Source organism: Neodiprion virginianus, chromosome 1 (assembly GCF_021901495.1).
Source record: "Neodiprion virginianus isolate iyNeoVirg1 chromosome 1, iyNeoVirg1.1, whole genome shotgun sequence".
Classification (NCBI taxonomy): domain Eukaryota; kingdom Metazoa; phylum Arthropoda; class Insecta; order Hymenoptera; family Diprionidae; genus Neodiprion; species Neodiprion virginianus.
In genome coordinates this window covers 36,943,351-36,966,204 of record NC_060877.1, presented here as the reverse complement: position 1 = coordinate 36,966,204, position 22,854 = coordinate 36,943,351, and the positions used below count along the sequence as shown (strand labels likewise).

The following is a 22,854-nucleotide window of genomic DNA, read 5'->3' as shown; positions in this document are numbered from 1 at the left end:
AAGAGAAATACGGCTCATCAATTTTAGCTACTGATCCTAGAAAACTATTTTAGAAAACTAATCGATTGTATAAAACACTGCAGCAACCCTTCCAAGTTTTACAAAAATTGCAGTGCCCAAATCGTGCCACACATGTTACAAACTTCAATTTTTAGCTTTGAAATTGAATATATTTTTATGTAGCAATTTTTGATGTCTCAATCTTACGTTTTTTTCCCGAATGATATTTGAAATCCTCATGAAACACGGAATACGAGCGTTGTTTTATAGCGATACCTTATACTATTCAGAAACATTTTTTCCATTCAAAACAAGCCCTCAAAATGTGAAATCGAATTCACCGTGAATAATAAACAAACACTCTAACCGAACTAGCTAACTTGATCAATCAATTAACCTGATGTTGTTCGATCTTCGGAAAATGAGTATAGCTGTAAAAATTTCCCGTGCAACTATACAAAATAAAAGAATTATTCAAAGAAGAAAAGATGTTCTACTTCAACTTTTTATCATACCTGTCATGAAGTAGAAGAGAAAATGCGCCGATCACGGTAATAAACTATTCTTGATCAGCAGCTAGCTTGGGTGTAAAAAAAAAGCGGATAGATCATTTTTCAAATCCTCGTCATTCCCTCTCCCCTCGCTACTTTTCCTCTAACGAAAACAAAGCTTTCTCGAAATTTGGCCGACGTCCAGAAAAGTTTTCGCATCTGCACTCCTCCGTATTACGAGGCCGACTGCGCATTGCAGTAGTAAAACCCAGCGAGTTCAGGCGAGACGGGAATCATGGAGAAGAGAGTGAGCGCGAGGCGGTGATCGAAACCGTTCTGGGTCGGCCTGCGGAGGCATGATATCCTAGTTGAACGTCGCGTCGCTCGTCGACCGCGAGTCCTCGGAGCTTTCCGAGGGTTGGCGACCCTCGGGAATTGATTGAGTTTTTACGTGTAACGAATACCGAGGAAAAGTATCGTCTCGACTATTTCGTACACCTGTTTTCCTAGTAACTCACCTTCCAAGAAAAGCTCGTCGGGGTTCGGTGGGCTAATAAACATGAAGAACCGGTGCTTGTCAAGGATTTTAAACTGGTAATCTGCCTTTTATCGAGCTTTTTGTTTTTTTTTTCGTCCACTGCATGGAATTTCACGACGACTTTGATAAACGCTGTTGTACGTAAATTTTTCTTTTTTTTTCTGTTTATCTTATGTTTAGTTTATTTCAATATTTTTGAACTGTACTGAGCTTTTCTTGTACCAATCAAACAATATCCGAAGAAATAGAAATTCGTCACTGGAGATTGACGATCGTTTTTTTTTTACGAAAATTACTTATCAATAATCCTCCAACGGTCGCTAACTTCAAAATGTCAAGATCGTTTTTTACGTTAGAACTGAGCTTTTTTTATTATCCACAGAACATATCGCAGATAGAACTTTATAAAAGAGTTTAATTGTAACGTCGCGCAAAGTAGAACGTTGGTCAAGTATGGATCTTGATTACGTATATGAAACGTCACAATTAAGCTCTCTCATCAAGTCCTGTCTGCGCTATATATACATATATATGCATACAGTTGTGTACGAATTCAAATTTCTCAATCTTACGAGAGATTTTAAGACGAGTACAGTGAAACATGGTGTCGAAAATTGCAATATTAAACAGTTGAACTTTTCGTGAAGAGCTTTTCTCGCCACATACATCAGACAATATACGTTGTAAATTTTTTTCACTTCGACACGTGTCAACAGCTTATCCCAACGGTGTTTATCGCTGGGTAAAAAAAAAGTGTCGCGCGTGTGCGTGAGGTTGAGAATATCTGATTGTGAGCACACACGCATGCTCGTCGAACGGCGATTGCGGGGAGGCGAAGCGATCGGGCGACGCCTGCGCGTGGGGCGTCGAATCTATTTTCATCCCCGTCCGTTGTGTGGAAAATCTATAATTAAGCGTACGGCTTCGCTGTGGAACCTATACGGAGGGGGCGTCGCGACGCCGGAGACCTTCTGCAACTCGTTATTCCCTGTTAACATTCTCCGTCAAAACGACGCTTGACGTCGGTCTCGTCAAGGTGACGTTGGCAATCTTCTCACCGGGTATTGTTTTCCTGGGCGTTAAGGACGCCGAGGCGCGGCCTCTGCGCTCTTGCCAATATCGCTGGGATCGAATCCAAGAACCTCGACGCGTCCCGACGCTCCTTATCCTCCTCGATCTTCTGAACTCCTGTACCTTCAACCCGTCAGTCGTTCCCGTTCGACTGACGGCTGCAGCTTTTTCACGTGTCAAGGGACCGGTCATTATACTCTGTCGACTGATGGTGCCCGGGTCTGGCGTCGCGACGCTAGGGCGCCGCAGTGGTTGCATAGGGGCGGGTCCTGGTCACGATTCACCCGCGAGATTGTCTCCCTCCGCTATAATTATCGACTCTTAAACGGCCGACGACCTCGAACCGAATTCAATCCAGTCGTCGGATAATCGCTGCTTTTTACACTGTTGCTCGTTACAACTGGTATAAATATTTATCGAAAACGCAGAAAATTATTCACCTTCGCATGCAGCTTTTTTAAATGGTTGAGAGACGAAAAAGAATCGATGTTCACGGAAGGGGTTTGACTAGGTTTATAAGAATTAATTACACAGTAATTAGAAGCCGTATATGATTGTTATACTTATTATTAGATTTCCTTGAAAATTTATATTTCGGTGTACGAAATTAGTTGTATAGATAAAAGAAAAACTTATTTCAAAACAAACTCATCGGTCTTTTTGATTATTTGTGTGTGAAAAATGGAAAGCCAGCGAATTTCGCTGGTAAAAAAAAAAAAAGAATCAAAGTGATTTGAGGCAAAGATCAAATCCGTTGTTCAATGTTAATTAATTATCAGTTTCCATTTCTGATGGTGTAACTTCCTTTTGTAAATGGTTTTCAAAATTTTTCATTCTCTTGTCAATAATAAGCTCAACTTTGTTATACTTTGCGACATGTATTTCGCAAATACAGTTTCTGAAACTCTGAAATTTGCAAATCTACTCTATCAAAATCCGCGCCAATATTCAACATCTATATTCGTAAAATAAAAAATTGAATTCGAGATTCCGAAGAAAAGCAAATCTCCAAGCCAAAAATTCTTTCACATTTGTTTGAAACCTCAAGATTTCATCTGAAAATAAAGAAAAATCCGTCACACAAGTTACTTAAACTCAACAAATTTTGTACTAAAAATGAATCAAAATATATTTCAAATCAAATAAATCTTCTTTTCAAATTGCAAGCAATTTTTTGATAGGCTCGTATTTGAATACCAAGTTCGATCTGACTAGGCTGAAGAGAAACTGTCATAAATCTAAGTAGTCAAGGCGATTCTTGGTCAGACGATTCCTCGAACCGCGCGCGCCTCGCGCGGAGCTTTCCTATCAGCACCGAATCGCCGCGCAGCTTTTCCCGTAATCAAACCTCCGCCTCGCGGCTGTTACCCGGTGAAAAAAGCCCGCTGTGGGCGAGCCGCGACACGCGGTGAGCGACAGGTGGGCCAGCCGTCATCGGGGAAGACACGGATGGCCCAGGTTTGAGGCGTCGCGACGCCTGGAAATTCGAAAGCTCTTCCTGCGGTCGCACCTGTTTGCGTCGCGTCGAGGTCGCAGGTCGACAGACGTCGGGACGCCGGACCAGGCGCGTAGGAATCGACGACGGGCGTCGCGGCGCCTCGCAAGCGACGGTCCTGAAGTTGATGAGTCGAAACGGAAAGTGGACGCTTATCGAAAGCCCGTCAGGGCTTGCCAGGGGGCGTCGCGACGCCTCGAAACACGCCTTATCCGATCACCCTTCCATCCGGAAAAGATCCCTCGCGTCCGACGGAAATTACGGCACTCCGTCACCGTCGGAACTGCCGACTAGGCGAACATGACTTCTGGGAAACTGGTTCGCCGCTTCTTCTTGACCTCGTGAAAGCTCTGCTGTTCGCGTTGATTTTTTGCCACAGCTTGCGCAGCAGGGAAATTGAATTATAGAATTCTGAAAACCATTGCATCATTCCATTTCAAACTACTCGAAGAAAACTGAAAATTTCTAATCATTGTGTCAAATTAGATGAACTTAGAAAGGTTCGTGGAAACGTATCGTAGCTCAAGTTCTTCGGTAAATATTTTATTTCCCTTATTGTCATATTCTATTTTGAATTTAGCGAATTACACAAACTACACCGACAATGAGACAAAATTAGAACAAACTACGTTTTAAATAATATTTTACTGAGGTGACAAACCGGATTCATACTTGATAAAATTTGTCAAATTATATACACTCTGTCCAACTAAAAATATTAAATCGATGATTACTTTTACTGCTGACATTGGTTACATATAAACTTACACTTGCACAATACTTGCAGTTTTACTTTTTTCTTTTCCTTTCTTTTTATACGATTTGATACTAACTCAAAAGTGTTTGTAAAACATACGTGGATTTACGGAAAATGGTGAAAAAAAATTGACAAAGCTTTATTATAAAATTAAAATCTGTTCAAGAAACAATAATATTTCAACTCTAATAAAAATTTCAAATCACCGGAACAAAAAAAATGTAATCTTTGAATTTGGAAAGTATTTTAAACGGTGTAGAGTTTTAGACTCTAAGAGAGTCTGAACGGGTACTGACCGTTACTACTGACAAGAGTATATTTGACGCCTAAGCGCGAGTCGGGTTAGGTACTGATTTTCTTCTACTACTGGAATTTCGGGCATGCGCGCCCAGTTTGTAAACAGTCGAAAATAATTTTGCAAATTAATTTCTTTGTTAATTTAGAAAAAACGTACTCATTTGCTGTAATACCAGGATAACAGATCGCTGCTGCTGCTGTTGCTGCCTTCATGGAAATGCAGACTGTATGTAGAGGAACGTGCGTGTGCGCAAAGCGTGTATGAAAGTGCAGAGAGTATTGATCATATTTAATTAGATGAAATTTATTAAAAATTAGCCTCGAGAAATTAAAAAAAAAAAAAATCAACGTATGCGGTAATGGAAAAAATAGATAAACTCCAATTCTCCGCGTACCTACAATTTCGTTACTCTAAGTTTTCAGATATGTATTCCGTATTTGAAACGGCGATAGAATTTCAAACAAGAAAATTAATTGGAACGAGCTTATTTTACGAAAATTGTTACTATAAACCTGCGCAAAATTCTAAAGAAAAATAGTAAATACATATTACTTTCAAATCAAAATTTATGGTGTGTGTTTCATCATCCAATTGAACTTTTCGTTTGATTATATATTTAATACCGACTATAATGATCGTATATTGCAGGTAATTTGAACAATTAAATTGAAATTCACTTTGTATGTGGAATAAATTTAGTAGATTGAAAAATCTCGATGATTTTAACAGTTTTTAATGTATAACTTTACTCAGTGTCGAACCTTATTACAAATCGAGCGACGACCTAGTTTTTTTGTATTTTGTTCGTTTCATTTTCAAATCACCATATTGATTTTCAGTTCTTATTCGATAGAAAACTAAAAATTACCAATTATTAAACAAGTTCAAAATTTTTAGCCGATTACCCAAATGACTAAGTAATGAAAAATGAAATTGAATTTATTTTTTGTCACTATTATGAGCAATTCAAACGGGTACAGGGGTAAAATATATAAAAATCAAAAAACAGACTTTTCCATATTCCAACTTACAAGACTCGTAAAAATTTCATGATAAAATATATTTTTCACGTTATTGAAAATGACGTGTAGTGTCCCTTCCATTTTACAAATATTACTAAATCCCTAGGATATTATATAAATTTTTACTTCCATTCTACCTACATTCCAAGTTTCATACTGCATTGGTGTAAAATATCACACAATTCGATTATCTCAAAGTCACTCTTGCGATACGTAAATTCCTCAAAATAAAAAAAAACAAATCTTTCGCGAACCTAAAAGTTGGAACTTTTTTCGGAAATCAAGCTTTGGACTCAAGACTTGCGCTCAGGGTACTTAGAGGGGGGAGGGGGGAAGCTACGCCCACGGAGGAGTTGCGCGAAGCCGTTGAGCGTCGCGACGCCAACCAGGAAAGCATCGGTTTCGGCGAGTCGTAGGCGCCGCGGGGCGGATCATGAAGTCTTGATAAAGCGCAAGGTCGTTTGGCCGCTTCACGCGGACCTTCGTCGACGGTTTCGTCGGAAAGGCGAAGAAACGACGCCGAGCATCGGACAGTCCGGAGGAGGGTGAACGTCGCGACGCCTGATCAGGGAGTCAGGCGGTTCAGGCGATGGCGAAAACGGCGGTCGAATGGCGTCGCGGCGCCGACCCAGGACAGCAGCATTAACGCGTCGACGGAAACGTCTCGTGCTATTCAAAAGGTTAATTAATTATGTAGCTTAGAAAGGCGGGTCGATTTTGGGAATTTGTATTTCAAAGACTGACCGATGAATCCGATTGGGAATTTTTTTTTTTTTTTGGTCAAAAGCTCGTGGATCGAGCTTTATTTGCATATTTTTTAATTCGAATCCATTGACAGAAAGCATTGTCATCGACGATAACGTCAAACATTTCGTTTGGTGAAATTTTTGGCGGTGCTCACGGTATCTCAAAAACGGCATCATCGATTTTCTCTTAATATGGCGACAATAATTTTCCATAGTCTGCCATCCTTTGGTGTTTTACTTTCTTGTTCATGTTTTTAACGGAATGCCGACCGTTTGAAGTTGAAGTTCAGCTTTTCGTAAAAAATGTACTATGTTTTCTTTTATTTAATTAGCCGACGGAATGCAACAGTTGAAAAAGTCGGATCGTGGCAAAGAAGGTAAACGATCCAAAAACACTATCTCCAAGTTCGAAGTAAATCGCTTCAGCCATATTTGAGATACCGTGAAAGTAGATACCGCAAAAAATATCATCGTAAAGAATGGTTGACGTCTTCGTCGATATGGCAACGCTGTAAATTGACGCCCATGAAAAAGATGCACGAATAAACGAATTGATCCGTTTAATTTTCAATCAAACAAACCCCAATCGAATAGAGCGACGGGGCGTCGAGTTATGACGAATCCCGAAATTCACTCACTTCTCTTCTTTACTGAGCCGTCTATTCGTGTTTCGTACATACCACCAGCTTAACGGTGCGCTCCGGATTCCCGGGGAGTCGAACTCGGCGAGCGACGGTCTCGAGGGCGTCGCGACGCCCCCGATTAAAGCCAAACAGCGACCATCTGAGCCCCACGCCGTCTCCCCGACGTCTGCACGAACGTTTTTCCGTCTGCTTCTGGGGGTGCGGTTGGTTTTGGGCGGATCCCGTGATCAGGGCGTCAGGAGGCGACGCTGACGAGCAACAGGTCGTCGCGACGGCCCTGACGTCGACCTACGAATCGTCGAGCTTTATCAGGCGCTCAGGAAACTCGGCGACTCTTACGGGACGCTTAAGAAAGTTGAGGTTAGAAGTAGGGGCGCATAAACTGGCGAAGACGACGACAACGGCTGAGCTTTCCTTGGGCGAGACTTGGATGGAAAAGCTGAGCAAAGGGGAGGAGGAACAAACGGTTTTAAACGAGGAAAGAAAATTCGTGGAGGGAGGGTTGAAAATAATTGCGATTAACGCACCTTTACAAGTTGAATTTATTTAATGCAGAATCGACGAAGATTAGAAAGTTTCTAATTATAGGTACACGTTTAAAACCGAATAGGCTGGTACGATAATAATTCCGAAATCATTCGATCAAGTGGTCTCTTGTTTTTCAATTCCTGGAATTTTAATACCCTACGTCCAATTTTAGTGAATAATTATATCCGAGTTTTATTTTTAACCGAATTTTACCGAGTTTCATGAAAGTCTTGAAAGCTTTAGGGGGTATAAAATCGTCGAAGCTCGTTGAACTGAGCTTCATCTTTGTTGATGGGGTCAAAACTCGAGTCTCGGGTGTCGTATAATCGAGGTTAAAGCCGCGTCGATTTCTCAAGAAGCAGAATGTCCGATCAGGAAAGCACGCGATTGCCGAAGCGCCGCGACGCCGGTTACACACGTGTATCTGTATAATATTATTTGCTCTTATATAACCGAAATATTCAGATGAAACTGACGATATTCCGCAGTAATGTGGAATTTTCGTAAAAAGTCTATCAAGCTGGTATGAGACGCGGCTGGCGTGCGAACGCCGGTTGGGATAGAAAGCTCAAGCTCGGTCGGTCGGCGTCGCGACGCCCAACCAGGAATCCAGAAGCCGAAAGTCTCCGAGGCCGACGGAAAAAGTAAAAGACGTGGCAGTCGACCCGAGTTTTCACGTATTATCGCAATGGAACGAGGGTCGGATTCGGGATCCTAAAAACAGTTTCCGAAACCACACAGAGCACTCAAAGCACGAGAAAGCTCGAAACAGAAAAATTAAACAAATGAAAAAATTGCGAGAGGTTCATATAATTCGCGACAAGCGGAATTCTCGGCGGAAAATTCCGAGGATGCAGTTTTTTCGTAACAGGGTGACATATGGGGGTCGTTTAGCTAGGAATTGGCGAATCCACGGATTGAAATTGATCGAAAATTCCGCAGCGACGGCGAGAGATGAACATCGGCTAATCGGCGGAGCTTTTCTTAGCTCCGTTGCGGCGAAAGCCTTCCGTCCACCCTTTCCGGAACGGACTCGCAGCCATCTAGAGACGACAGTCGGTATATACAGGGAGCTTTTAGTAACACAACGTGACATGCGGCTGCTTGCGCACAGCCCCCGATACCAGGAAAACACATCGGACATTGGTGGAAGTCTCGAGCTTGCGCTCAAGATGTCCGACGAAAAAGCGCGGGGTCGACGAGAATTCATCAGGAGAACAGGAACACTCGTGGGCGTCGCGACGTCACGTCGACGGTTGTGTACAGAAATCCGCTTCGTGACGCAATCTTCGAAGTGATTTCTGCGCAGAAACCGACGTCGGCTTTCCGTCAAGCGCGCGCTGTGATTTGTAAATAGATAGACAGATAGATAGACAGTTAGATAGATAAAAAAATTTATTTACATCAAATATAAATGTCACAACAAAATTTTCAATCAAATATATATATATATAGGTACCTGCAAACTATTAAGTTATATACATTCATTATTAATATTACTGACAAATAATCAATCAGTTTTCGGTATTAAGGAAATGATTAAAGCGAGCAACGCTAAATTCATTAGTAATTTGTAATGTTGTAATTTCAGGCGGTAAAGAATTCAAGATAATTATTTACTTAAGAATCGACGATTGTCGTGAAAATTGGGCTGTTTCAAAGTACCTGACTTTCAAATGGTTATAAAATAGTTAGAATATTTAAAATCTGATCGTTGTAAATGTTTCGTTTTTGAAGAAACCGGAGGATATGGAACCTATTTGAAAATCGTAGTGTTGCTATTTATGTGATGAAATAAATCCTGTAAAAGGTCCGATAATATTTTTTCGAAACAGCCAACTACAATCCCTTATTCGTAAATACTTAATGCAATGGATGAATTAATTTGACGGAAACTGCAGTTCGATTTCACTATTCCCTTTAATATCGTATAAAATCGTGAATAATTTTGTCATACGTGATCAAGAAGACTTTCTCACTGACAAAAACTTGATATCACTTTAGTTGTACTAGAAAATTATAGCGAAAGGTTATAACCGTTAAAATAAACAACTTTTCAGTGTGTTTATAGTTTTCAATAGCAGGTAAATGTTCGTGTAACTGTAACGTTAAATCTGTTTGTGTAGTCTGCTCTAAATTTTTTAAGTTGTATCAACATCAAATCGTATCGTATTAATTACAATAAAGTATAGTGTACGAAAGAATAACCACCCCGTCCGTATACCAGACTTTATTGTTACAGCTTGAAAATTAATTTTCATTCACAACCCAGAAGTAAATTTTGAGTTACAATAAAAAATTGAAGCAGTCGAGAACTCTACGGTAATAATAACGAGAAATTTTTCTCGGTCTCGAAGCCGTGTAACAAGTCGAGGTTTCACGTCGAGAGTCCGGCAGTTAAAGAAGGGCGAGGGAAGAAGTAAGTACGTGCCGGTATCAAGTCGGCCGTATTTAACCGGTGGTAATATCGGCCCTACTACATCGAATCTCAGTAATTGGTGCAGCGAGCTCCGGGTTCGAAGGTCCGTAGCATCGGTTACACTACCGCCAAGATCAAGTCTGGAGAGTGGAGAGTGGATGGCGGATGGTGAAGCCGGTTGAGAAACAGGACGGGAAATTATAATCAAAAAATTAGTCGGAAAGTAACAAGTTTGTGATTGCAGGTTGGTAGCAATGGATAATGATCCTTCCTGCACGCTCCTCCAGCCTTTCTTTCTCTATCTCTATCTCTCTCTCTCTCTTTTACTCGTTTCGATCTCTTTCTCACTTCATATAAGTACTCTTTCCCATCAATGTCCGCAGACTTACGAGATGGTTAGACTGCACACTATGAAAAAACATTCACTCGGGTTTCTGTCCATTTATACGGCGGACTCTTGGTTCCGTGACTTTCAGTATGAAATCCACGAGTATAACGATAAAGACTTTTACCCAATGTGATATTGATATCACGTGAATTCGGGTCGCTTTGGACGAATTGAAATGACTTTGTACTAATTGGAACCCAAACTCCCAAACAGTATGGGTACAAGCCCTTGGTTATGGCAAACTGAAGTATGAACCAAAGTGGTTTTTTCAACATATCTTACTTCAATGACAAGTTACACTTGAATCGTGGACAGTAAACATCCCCGACAGACAAACTCCAGCGAATCAAGACTGTCAATTACTTTCGACGACTGGCCCCGCGAATGTTATTCACGGTTAAAAAAAAGTCACCTATCCCAGTGGTTGATTCACAAATGGGGGAGCGGCAGTAGAGCTTTGATCCAAATGACTTGGAGGTACGTAGAGTACGTCGAGTTCACATATATGTATATCCTTAATGACGTAAACGCGCGCGGTGCAGTCTGGGCTTTTTCTACCCATGGTATAGGAGATATATATCCTTGTTTATCGACCAGTAAGTACCGGCGTTTTCCCTGGCGTGCATGCGGCGGTTGAACCTTATCCTGCGGGATACCGAGATAGGACTTCGTCTCAGCTCGAGCGTCATTATCGGCGCGAGTGCGCGCGGCGTTTAATGGAGATGCCGGTGGGCAATTATAACGTCATTTGCGAACGCGTGTGTTGCGCGTAGATGCCGTCAACCACAGCTTCAGCGTCCAATCTCAGTTCTCTGCTCGAATCTTATCGTTCTTTGCTTCTTTTTCTGTTTTTTTTTTGTCGAGGATATACTCTTGCGCTTGCTCTTGTAGCTTTTTCACGATACTCACACGCTTCGTATCGTCTCTTGTACCCTTATCGTTTCCTTTTATTATAACATAGTCGAAACCCTGTGTTATGCCACAGTTCGCTGCACATTTGAAAGATGATTCACTTTCCTCCTTATTCGGTTCGCTTGTCAATGTTTTTTTTTTGTTGAAATTCTGGGTATATCTTTGCCCATTCACCCTTGTGAATTTTGTACGAAGCTTGGAGTAGGATAAATAAAACTTGACAGGTTATATGGAATTTTTGATTTTTCACTATCAAGTAATGTGTGTACAAAGAAACTCTTTCCTGTCAGCTTCTGCAATCCAATGGAGGGTAAAAGGAATGCGAAGTTAATTTGTTCCTCAAGTCAGTAATTCAAAGAGTATAACGACGGGCAGTGCGCGAAACGTACGTGCTGTGTGTAAATTTAAATTCCAATTGAACCTCGCTCCGCGAGTTACGATCCACAGGCACATTATGCATACATACGTACGTACATACGTGCATATATACGTATACCACACGAGACTCTGAACGAAAAATAAATTAAACGAATGCGTAAATAAAACAAGATTCGTGGAAGAACTGGTTTGAATTTTAAATAGGTGCAATTTTACCCCTGCAGGTTGTACAGGGCATTACGCGGTGTTCGACTTGCACGATGCGTTACATGTATGCCTATGTGCACAGTGCTGGAATCCGAATGGGATTTCAATCCGGCTTGCCTGCAGCAAGTTTTTCCTGCTCCTCTGAACCCCGTGTTTGATAAGTTTGTTGAAATTTCTAACAATTTATGCAACTCAAACGACGAAAGTCACTAAATTTTATACCTAATTAATTTCGATGTTAAATTTAACATTCCAGCTCGAATTATCGTACTGTTTAAACATTTTTAGCATCGAAGTTGATCGATTTCATGGCGCTTGTCGATAAAAATGAAAACAAAATGTTGCGTCAAGATACTCTTTTCGAAATAAGAAATCTGACAACGTCAACTAAAAATTATACCGAAACGATTAATTAATAGAATAGCTAATTCTATCAACGGCAGTCGAATGAGCAATGATAATTTATTTTATACACTGCGCTGAATCTGAATAATAGAATTAAACTAGTGAAAAATCATTTTCATATTTTACAAATTGTTCTCGGGCATGTAATGCAAATGTATAAAATATTCACCGTCAGTAAGACGAAATGAGGCAAAAATATTGCATTGCGGGTCCTGCTGCCTCTCGTCTTCCTCTCTTATATCCACCCTTCGTGGACAGAGTCACGCGCCACGGTCACGTGGTCGAAAGCCAAGGAGAGAAAAAAGAACAAGGAAGAAAGAGAGAAGTGAAGTTACAAGTACGTGAAAGTGAGGATACATAACGGAGTGCGAAGAACCGATCGGAAGAGATCGGTACGTGCGGGACGCAGCAGCATCGAGTTGCAACGGTTGAGAGCTCGAATCAGACGATAATAATTTCGGATCGTTACGTGACCTCAGGCCGGACTCAAATTGGGCCCTTTTTAGCGCAACACCTCGTCATTAGATAAGTAATAAATCCGAGGTCGGGGTCGAACGGGCTGGAAACGGAGGATACGACGATGATTGCAACGCTCGACGATTTAATACGAGTGATCGTTGTACGTGCGTAGATGCCGACTCTGTGCCTCGTACCTAATGCGCTAGATCGATATTTTGATCCCTCAAGCAGAGTCTGGAAAGTTGCGATTAAAGGGGTTGGTTAGCCGAAAATCCGTATTTTTTTTATCAGCCTTATTACGAGATACTCCGGAGTACTCATAGAATATATTGTTCTAAAAGTAAAAAAATAAAGAAAAGATACGAGAATCATAAACGACAATTTGGATATGAATGTTTTATTTCAAATTGCTTGAAAAACTCTTTAAGAATTTGGCAGATTCGTTTGATTTCAGTTTACGATTGTCGTTGATTTTGCTCAAAAAATTATTTTGTATAAATTCACTGTAATACTGTTTTTTTTTTTTTATCGTATTGGTGTCATTGAGTCTTTGATACGGATGATTACAATATTCCACCGATATAGATTATGATCAATACACGGCAATATTGAATTTGACTACTGGAAAGAAAACAACAAAAAAACTCTGTTTCATTGACTGCATAAAAGAGTCTTTTTGATAAAATCATTCATCACGAAATCGAACAAATCTGCTAAATTTCGACCATTTGGAAGCGATTTGAAACGAAACATCGATATCTAAGCTTGTCTTTAGAATTTCAGTATTTTCTATTTATCTGTTTCCGTAACTCACGGGTATAATAATTTGACAAATGTACTCCGCGTACGATAATATTGTAACAGTATGAATAATAAGTATCATTTCAAAATATTCACGATATCCAAAGAAAAATTCAACCCCTGGCGAAGTAAGCCAAGGATAATAAAATCCACGATACGAAGTGAAAAGACGCGTTTGATGACCGCGTGAGGATTACACGGTTTCGTTCCATTCGTTTATCCGTGGTTTAAATCCGGTTGTTTTTGTGCGTAACTTGCGGCCCGGTCTTCATTAGGCCGTGTAATATACGTCGATAAAATAAGATTTTCTATATATTAATACCTACTGGAAAACCTGATTGAGTCATTAGACACCGTCGGAAGCCTGGAGCGGCCTCGGCCGTCGTTAATAACGATTTCAAAGGGAGAACCGAAGCTCGTGCGTTTGGCTGCCTCTGTGTAATAAATGTCACATATGCGTTTCAGGGTGCGGGACGCGATGGGCACCGACTCCGTGCCGCGGTTTGAGAAACTAACGAACGATCATTACCATGATGAACGTGTGTATCGTCGTAATCACCTCTGCAGTTACAGTAACGTATCCATACACGATTTTATGCCTTTTTCTCTCAGGTACCTCGTACAGAGTACGTGATTATTAATAATTCAGTAACAAAGTTACCTCGGGTTTCATTCTTTTGACGCTTGTATTCACGCAGCGACCAACAATCACGCGTATCCCGTTAATTAACCTTTCCAATTACCAACGCAGCCTCCCTATCGCCTCGTGCACGCATCTACACCAGGATCCGTACCTACCGCATCATATACGAGCGTGACACGTACCTACAACTACGCTTCGTATCATGGTCTTTCGAGACGTTAATTAAGGACGAACCAATTAATCCCCCCCCCCCTCCTATTTTTCTTCTTCCTTTTACTACCGCAGGTTAGAAAACATTGCGTACAGCGATTCCCTTGGAGAATCTATCCTCTCGTCTTTCTTACTAATTTGCTGCAAATACACAATTAGTTACACGCATTTTTACCTCGGTCATTTTATTTTTTTTATACCTGTATTTATGTACTGTACGCATAGATGATAATAATAATAATAACAATAATATTAATATCGTAATACGGTACCGTGGGGCGACAGACAAAATCTCGTTAGTTATTGGGATACGCTTTTATCATTACGTGTACATTTTTACAACTTAACTTGTACATTCTACTCGATAGTTTGTATTTCAATTACTTTTACAAATTTTTATCCCTCTCGGCTGGAGACAAGCTTTTGTTTTTTAATCGTTGAATTATATTTTTCTCTGATTTTATGTGGACATTATTTATACATGGAACGTGATTAGAATCAGAAAAGCCTGCGTAAAGTATTATTGTAATGCAGGATATGGTTGTTAAGTTTTTCATCTCCGTGTACCGTAAAGTAGCAATTCCGAAACTGTTGGATGCGGTACAAACAATGTTGTTTCGGAAAGAATTAAATTCGCGAATTTTAAGGTAAAAAAAGATGAATCATAGAAGTTTGACGAATAATAAACAACACCGTTGGTATATTAAACATGTATAGGTACCAAATTTGCAAATAACTAAAGGGTAATTGATTACCGCGAGAGGAAAGTTCGGTCGATTTCAAATTTGCACAAAGTCCAAACTTTTTTCGAATCATTCCGAAACTGTAACGAGACAAATTTGAACCGTGTATATTTACCCTACGGCGCGAAACATGTGTGATTATTCATTTTAAAATTCGTCGTTCGAGCCAACATACACGAAGTCAAAATACAAAATTCAATCAACCCAGCCGTTGGTAAAAAAATGTTATCCATTATCCGGAGCAATCGAAAATTCCTGTAAAACTGGCTGAAAACACTTGTAACAAAATAAAAAGAAAAAACGAAAAGAAGACGAATGGAAAAAAACAATCCACCATCCGAATCCCATGAACCAAACCGTCGCCTCACCTTACCGGAAAAGAAACAGCAATTAGCAATTATCGCACAGTGGCTACCTGCAGTTGCGCAAAGTAGAAGAAAACAAAAAAAAAAAGAATGAGAAGGTTATAATACCCACACGCGCGCACCGAGAAAGCACCTCTGGTCCCTGCACCGCGTTCGAGGGTGCGCGCGCTTACTCGTGTGCTTATACTCGTTACTCACGGAGCGCGCATCCAGTGCGCGTTCAGCACGGCGCACTAGCGCCCAGCGCGCAACTAGCGCGCAGCCAGCGCGCAGCGCTCGCTCGCTCAAACCGCGCTGCACGTGTTCAGCGTGCGCGGAGAGCGTGGCGGCATGCACCCCGGTCGCCCGGGGGAATCCCCGCGCTTCCCCCCCGTTCCGTCCGAGGCTCGATTCTCGGCTCTCGGCGCACCTGCCGCCGGTTCCCACACTCGACGACCATCGACGACCGCGCGCCGGACGTGACGTCAGGCCTTCGCTCCCAGCTATACGGCAGCTACCTTGTACTTGTAAGCTGGTTTCGTTGTACCCTTTCATGCCCGTCGCTTCGCCCCCGGGGCCCCGGGGCCCCACGTATCGCATGCCTGTGGTGGAGCTCCACGCGAGGCCCTCACACTAGTCACTACCGACTGGTTGGTCCGTCATGCGCGCTCTCTCAGAGCCGGCCCACGTGTCGGCGCGCGCCTATCTGCGCGCAGTTGAACGCTCCGGGGCTTCTCGTCTACGTCTGACGATCACCTCGCCTTCCTCCTACCCTGTCGTATTTTCTCTCTTTTATCTGATATCTTCGTGAACGAGGGCACAGCGCGCGGACTCGTTTCTCAACGACCGCCGAGCCGCTTCGGTGATAACCGATACGATTATCCTTATACTTGTATTGTAATATACTTATCTGTTAAATGAGAATCGGTACTGAAGTTGGCATCAGTCGTGACATCGATCACGTTTAGTCTGCCGCGTGTCTCGTTTCGTGATTCAAGTTTACTTGTTTTTTTTTTCTTTTCTTTCTTTTGAATTACGGTACGGTCACCTTCTCGATCGTTACATCGAATAACTACCCTTTCAAAGGGTGATTATTGGATATCCTGTGAAATCTCTGAGCTACGATTAACTTTACCGTACTCGTGATAGATTATTGTTAGAGACATCTGAGTAAAGAGTGTCGAATCAACTTGTCAATACCAATCTCTTTTCAGAGATCGGTCAAATTCCCGAGTCATTATTACTGTGAATAGTAATTCAGCATTACCATTTGTTATTATACAGATTTGGACTCGTTGTCTTGACTCGTGACTATTATACGAAAGCTCGAACGAATTGGTACTACAGCAAGTTTGAATATAGCCAATCGTTGGTAAAAACTAGAAACAATGGTCACTGATTCAACGATGACTACATCATCCACAGGCTGGTTGAATTATACGTGAATTAATTCAGTTAAATCGACCACATCGATTCAGTGCCGATGAATTTAATTGGATAAAAATAAAATTTCACAACCCATTTATACTTCGGGGTATAAATATCGTTTGCCAGACTCGTTTTAATATACGGCGCCAGTATTAAGGAACAAGTTGGACTGCGGGCTGGATGAGAAAAGGCCAAGTGCCGCTGCCTGACGGAGCCGAAAACGGCAAAACAAGGAATTTACGAAACAATGACGTTTGGTACGTGGCCTGAATCATTGTAGCGAATACCTACGGGTTTCGCGTGCAAATAGCTATTATAACGATGCACGCCGGCGATGATGCGAGGAGGACAAACGGCGGCTCAGCCGAGATGCCCGGGAACCGATCGCAATGATTGATTTTCGGTTAAGCGCATTGGCGCAGCGAAATTGAACGCTGAATTTATGCGCTGTTTTACTCTCTTTTTTACCGCATCAGCGTGATACGTAAGACGGATCGTGTGGAGCGGCATAAGTGATGGACGACTACCTGAAACGCCGCGCGTTCGAACCGCTATCCTTGTCCGATCCACTGATCCTTTGGTCCGTCAATTAAGTGCTGAATTAATCGCTCCTCTTTGGCCTCCCTCGGTTCATTAGCTTCTCACCGATGAGGGGAGGAAGGCGACGAAGAAAATAAACGATCAAAGAAATCGAAGGAAAGATGGGGGAAAATCTCTGATAAGACAATTACCGGTCTCGTCCGATCGACTAACTTCGTGTTTTCTCTATCTCGTGATAAGTAGCGACATTAAATTTAACATACATCGATACCTTATATGCTTAATCCTATGGACAAGTGTATTAAGGAATTGTTACAACGAATCGAAGGTGGAACGAGTTACATTTTTTTATTATACAATTCACTTATAGAATCTCCAAAGTTTTTTCTTTCGTTTTCTTTTTTTTTTTTCGATTCCAACACCAGAACTAACAGACCAGTCAAAACGACTGGTTTTAGAATTTTATTTAAAAATTCATACTTCTTCTTACACTTTACCTCGGTAGTTCTAGTGTTAATTTGAAAACAATCGTTTATACGATACAAGTCGGTTGCAAACACCAGCTTTGATTGTTTGAACATTATGTGTGGAGAATTTTGAAAGGTTTGAAAAAAAATGTCATCGATTTTTTGATCCATACATGTCGAATAAGATATTGCAGGGAACTATTTAAGAAAGTTCAACTTGAACTTCCGTACCCGTTATTACAACTTGATACAAAGATATTATTTTGCGCGAAATCCTCCGTCAAAAAATATCGAACATATTCTTAGATACAGAATAATACATGTACTTTATACTCGAATAGATTCTTTGAACAAAATTCTCCAAGTTACCTGCAATGAGAACTTCGCAATATCAACATCGCACTAAAGTGTAGGTACACAGTGGAGACCGAGGATTAGGCATGACTGAGTTTTGAACGGTCGAAGGTGGTTTTTTTCTCAGCAAGAAAACTCGAGAGATTTATCAGTCCTGAATTACTCTAAAGCCAGTTTTGAATAAAAGCATAATTGGTGTCGATCAAGCTGATTGCTGGATGGGCTACACTAGAGTCCCAGAAAGAGTATAATCATCGTGATCATGCAGTGGCTCTTGATGACTGGCTCTCTCGGCGAGCGTTTCACCGCAACGGTACGTAATAAAATGATATTTTTACGGCCACCGAAACTGGGGGCCTTTTGTCGTGGGTAATGTGACGCATGTGTCGAGGCCCGACGTTCAACGTACGTGTCACAGTTAATCCACGTCGCGTCTAGCCATCCTCGAACGACCGTTTCGGTCGGGATCCGATTGTGAACCACTTTGTAACTGGGCTTAAATTTGTATTGCCGCTTGACGCGCGTTCCCAAACCGCCCTCCTTGTGACTTGTGTCGTAAACGCGATATTTCTGGCACGTTGTTGGCATTAAAGTGTCTCCTGACCGTCATGCACCGAAATGCTGTCTCGGGAAACGCGTTTGTCAAAGAAATTCACACTTCTTGTAGGTACTTTATTTGTAGCCTCACTGCTTCGATGATTATCGTTTGAATTAAACGAATTATGATTAAAAATAACAAAAAAAAAAAAAAGAATAGAAAAATTGTATAGATCGATTTTTTAACAGAGTCGTAACGGAGTCGTTCCGTCAATCTGTTGAAAACACTTCGATTGAGTAACCGCAAGCACAATTTTTTACGAAAGTTACAATAAGTAGGTATTAAAGAAACTATCGTTGAGCTTCTTTCGATCTCTTGATTCCCAAGGGATTTAATTGTTGTTCACACATGCAACAGTATGTGCATATTTTTCTCATTAAAATTTTTACATAAAACATATCGCGCTAATTTACACATCGTTCGCCTCGGTTCAACCGGGCGTATCCTCGAGACTTGGTTCACACCGAGGGCGGCCAACCGTGTGGAACAAAAATAAGTTATAAAACAACCTTTAATACGAATCGTACGAGTGTGTGTTTGTGCGCAATGCTCGGGTAGAATGTATGTAAATCTAGTCCAGGGGAACAAACCGTGCTTTGTTGCTTATTTTGTATATTCTATTTTAGTCTCGACTTATCTTTGTTCGAAATCATAGTCCGTGATCATGATTTACTGAACAGAATTCAGCAAAAGATATCTACAGGGATTATAAAATTGTCTAGACAAGTGGAGGAGATCAAAGAAAAATTTACATGTCAATGTTTTTTTTTTTCGATAATTATATTTTCATTCCATTGAACTGTCGCAGCAATTTTTATTTTTATTTTATTTTTTTTTTTTTTTCTACATTGTAGACGTATAATCTCATTTCTCACGGTAGGAAGGAAAATTTGAGAAACTCGTTGCGTTCGGTAATTTGTCACGATTCTTTCTCCTCCTTTCGAACTCTCGGTTAACGTTCGTTTCGTTAAAATTTGCTACCAAGTCGGAATGTGTTGAATATTTCTTGAAAACGTTCGACAAGTTTCAAAGTCGGAATGAAAATAATTGTCACGAAGCCGAATTTCTCGCACGTTCGGCAATTTGTAGAGGTGAAAAATTGTTGAAAGGTTTTAAAAAATTGAGTGGAAAGATGTCTTTGCGTTATGATTTTTTACTCGGTACATCGCCGGCAATTCCGGTCGCGTAATCGATGGACGCTTGGGTGGAATTCGGTGGAAGGAGAAGTTGAAGAGCGGCAAAAAGAGGGGAGAAAAAAGGCTGGAACTATCAGAGGCAGAACGTGCAGCCGATCACGCGGTTAAAGGAAGGTCCGCGAGGCGTGGATAACGAAATTTTCCGGTGCGGGTAAGGAAGAGAGGAAAGTAAAAACTTAAACCAAGAGAGCCGTGGGGGGAAAAAAAATTTTGTTGGCTTAGGGATAAAAGTTGTTGGTTCTTCGATTCCTGGGAGGTCAACACCGACGCAACCTCTTCTTCCTGCGGCTCGCTTTTTGCCCGTGTTTGACTTCGATTACCTTCGCCTTTTCTTACGGAGACCTGATCCCAGCGATGCTCTCGCCGCGGAAGATCCTTCGAAATTATACATGCCCGCGAAACGTCCTTTCGTACTCAGCTTCTCCGGTTCTTGGAATCGAAAGAAATCGTTTCGATGGGTTATGTCCACGTCCACGGTTTTTGCCGCGATATTTCTGTTCTCCTTTAATTTTCTTCTCTATTTTTTGCAGCCTCAACTTTAACGTACAGTCACGCAATTTATATGCATCGAGAAGCGTGCTCTCTAACCATGTTACCGATGAGTCGAAAAACGATTTTTACTTTCACGTTCAACTTCATACATTGTATGTGTTGTAATTCACGGATTATCGTGGAATTAACTTGAAATGGTCAAGGCAGAGTTTTTCCTAATTCCTGAAAGTGAAATCGACTTTCCGGTTGTGAATGTTTATCCAAGGGTGGACATTCGCCCTCGATCAGGGAAGTCATGAATTCATCAGATGGAAATCGAAATGTTAATTTCAAAGAATGTTGAATGACCGAAATACCTTTTCTTTGGAACAACGAGGAGTTACTCGAGACAGGTGAAATTACTGAAAATCACATGATTATAGCCTTGAAAATCATGGCAATCGCCATGTAATCGTCTTGCGGATTTTAATTCGTATCAACGTTATATTCACTTCGACCTTATACATCACGTGCTTTAATCGATTCCCAACAGTCAACCAAACGACTTCCTTCGATTTCCTATCCTTCCAAATGATTTCCAGTGATTCACATTGATTTCTTACGATTCTATTCAATCCCGATGTCACCAAAAATCTCTTGCAACGTTGAAAAACGTCAAGAAATCGGTAAAACCATTAAAACCGAATGAGAAATCACTCGGATACTCGCCGTAAATACAAAATCAATAAAAATCGCATTACAAGACGCGTCAAATATCGCTAAAAACAAACGTCCACCATTACTTGCCATCAATAATTCAATCACCAAGCAAACCTTCGCTGCAAAGTGTTCACCTCAGATCTTCCTTAGTTGCGAAATTAACCGCAATAGAGGAGGGCGACGGCGAGCGAGTAGTAATTAAAGAGTCAAACGTTATTCTAACGACAATATGACGTGTGCGCGCAATGCGCGTCGGGTCGGTGCGCCGTTTTCTTGCGTGCACAGGCGCTAAGCGAGAGAGAGAGAGAGAGAGAGAGAGAGAGAGAGAGAGAGAGAGAGAAACAGAGAGGGAGCGATCAGGCGGCATTCATTCGTAATTCACGGTGCGTCGTTACGCCCGACGTCCGCGACGGCGCGCGCTACGTGGGTCCCCCGTGTTCCCGTCAGCGGCTCGTGGTGGGAAAGGGTGGCGAGAGGGGGAGGGGGGGGGGATGGATGCACGCAGCAGCACGAGCCATGGGAACCGGTGGTGTGAAGGCATGTGGTGGATTGCCGGTGCAGAGACGACGCCGCGCGTCGATCGCTCGGCTCGTATCGCGCCGGCGCGCGCGCCCCCAGGAGTCGAGGCCGTTGGAGGACGGTACGCGTCGCGCATATTCCCGCGACTACGACGACGACGATATCTATCTTGTATACACCTACCTGTACTACCTACGTTGACGGAAATCGTGGACGTGCATTTTTTTTTTTTTTTTTTTTTTTATTGTGACGGAAATTAACGCCGACCCCGGCCAACGCATGATTTGAAACGATTTTCGACGATTCGTGTTGCAGTTCACAAATGATTTCTCGTTGACGTTGAATCGCGGGTTATTTGGACGCGGGCTAATTCGAAAGTTCTGACGCTTCTTTTTTTTTTTTCAATCGGGTTACGAGATATTCTAGTTTGCACGCCGGATTTGGAAAATTTAATGATCCGTTGAAGAAAATCCTCTGCCTGGCGGAGCGTTGTAGCAAGTTTTTTGCATGAACAAAGCTGAAGCGTTTCTAATGAAAGGCTGTCCTGATGTTGAGAACATGTTTTTTTTTTTTTTTTTTTTTCAATTTTCTACCGATCGATGCCAGTCCGCCAATGTTTTTTGACTACCCTACATTAATTTTCCATCCAAAAACTTGTCAACTCTCCGCCAGGGAGAGAATTTTCTTAAAAAAGAAAAAACAATTCAATTTTCGGAAATTTAGCGCGCAAATTAGGATAGCTCGTTATCCGATTTGAAAAAAAAAAAAAAAAAAAAAAACAGGTGCCAGAATTTTCGGGTTAGCCGGCGTTCAAACGACCCGTGAAATGCTTTTGTCAATGTTATAAACAGTTTCCAGGGATCTCAGGATTTCTTGGAATCACGGGAAATCAAAACGAATCACTGGAAATAATTCGGAACGCTGGGAAATCTAAGGAAAATACTTGGACGAATACAGGAAATCAATGAAAATCCATCTGTAGTATAACACGTCGTGCACGTAACCGTGATATTCACATCCGAACACGCTCGTCTCGTGCTAGCACGTACACGTATAACGCAC

The 22,854-nt window shown here is 41.6% G+C and overlaps 1 protein-coding gene across 19 annotated transcripts in view; it reads left to right on the top strand.

Annotated features, from left to right (window-relative positions):
* LOC124310057 (tubulin monoglutamylase TTLL4-like) overlaps positions 1 to 22,854 on the top strand; it is a 197,804-nt gene that overhangs the window by 157,470 nt on the left and 17,480 nt on the right. The window contains exon 1 of one of the 19 annotated variants that reach the window (XM_046773608.1): positions 773 to 1,085. The exons of the other annotated variants lie outside the window; for them this stretch is intronic. The gene's annotated coding sequence lies outside the window, so the exon portion shown is untranslated. Of the gene's footprint in view, positions 1 to 772; positions 1,086 to 22,854 lie in introns of those variants that run through there. 19 annotated transcript variants of the gene reach the window in all.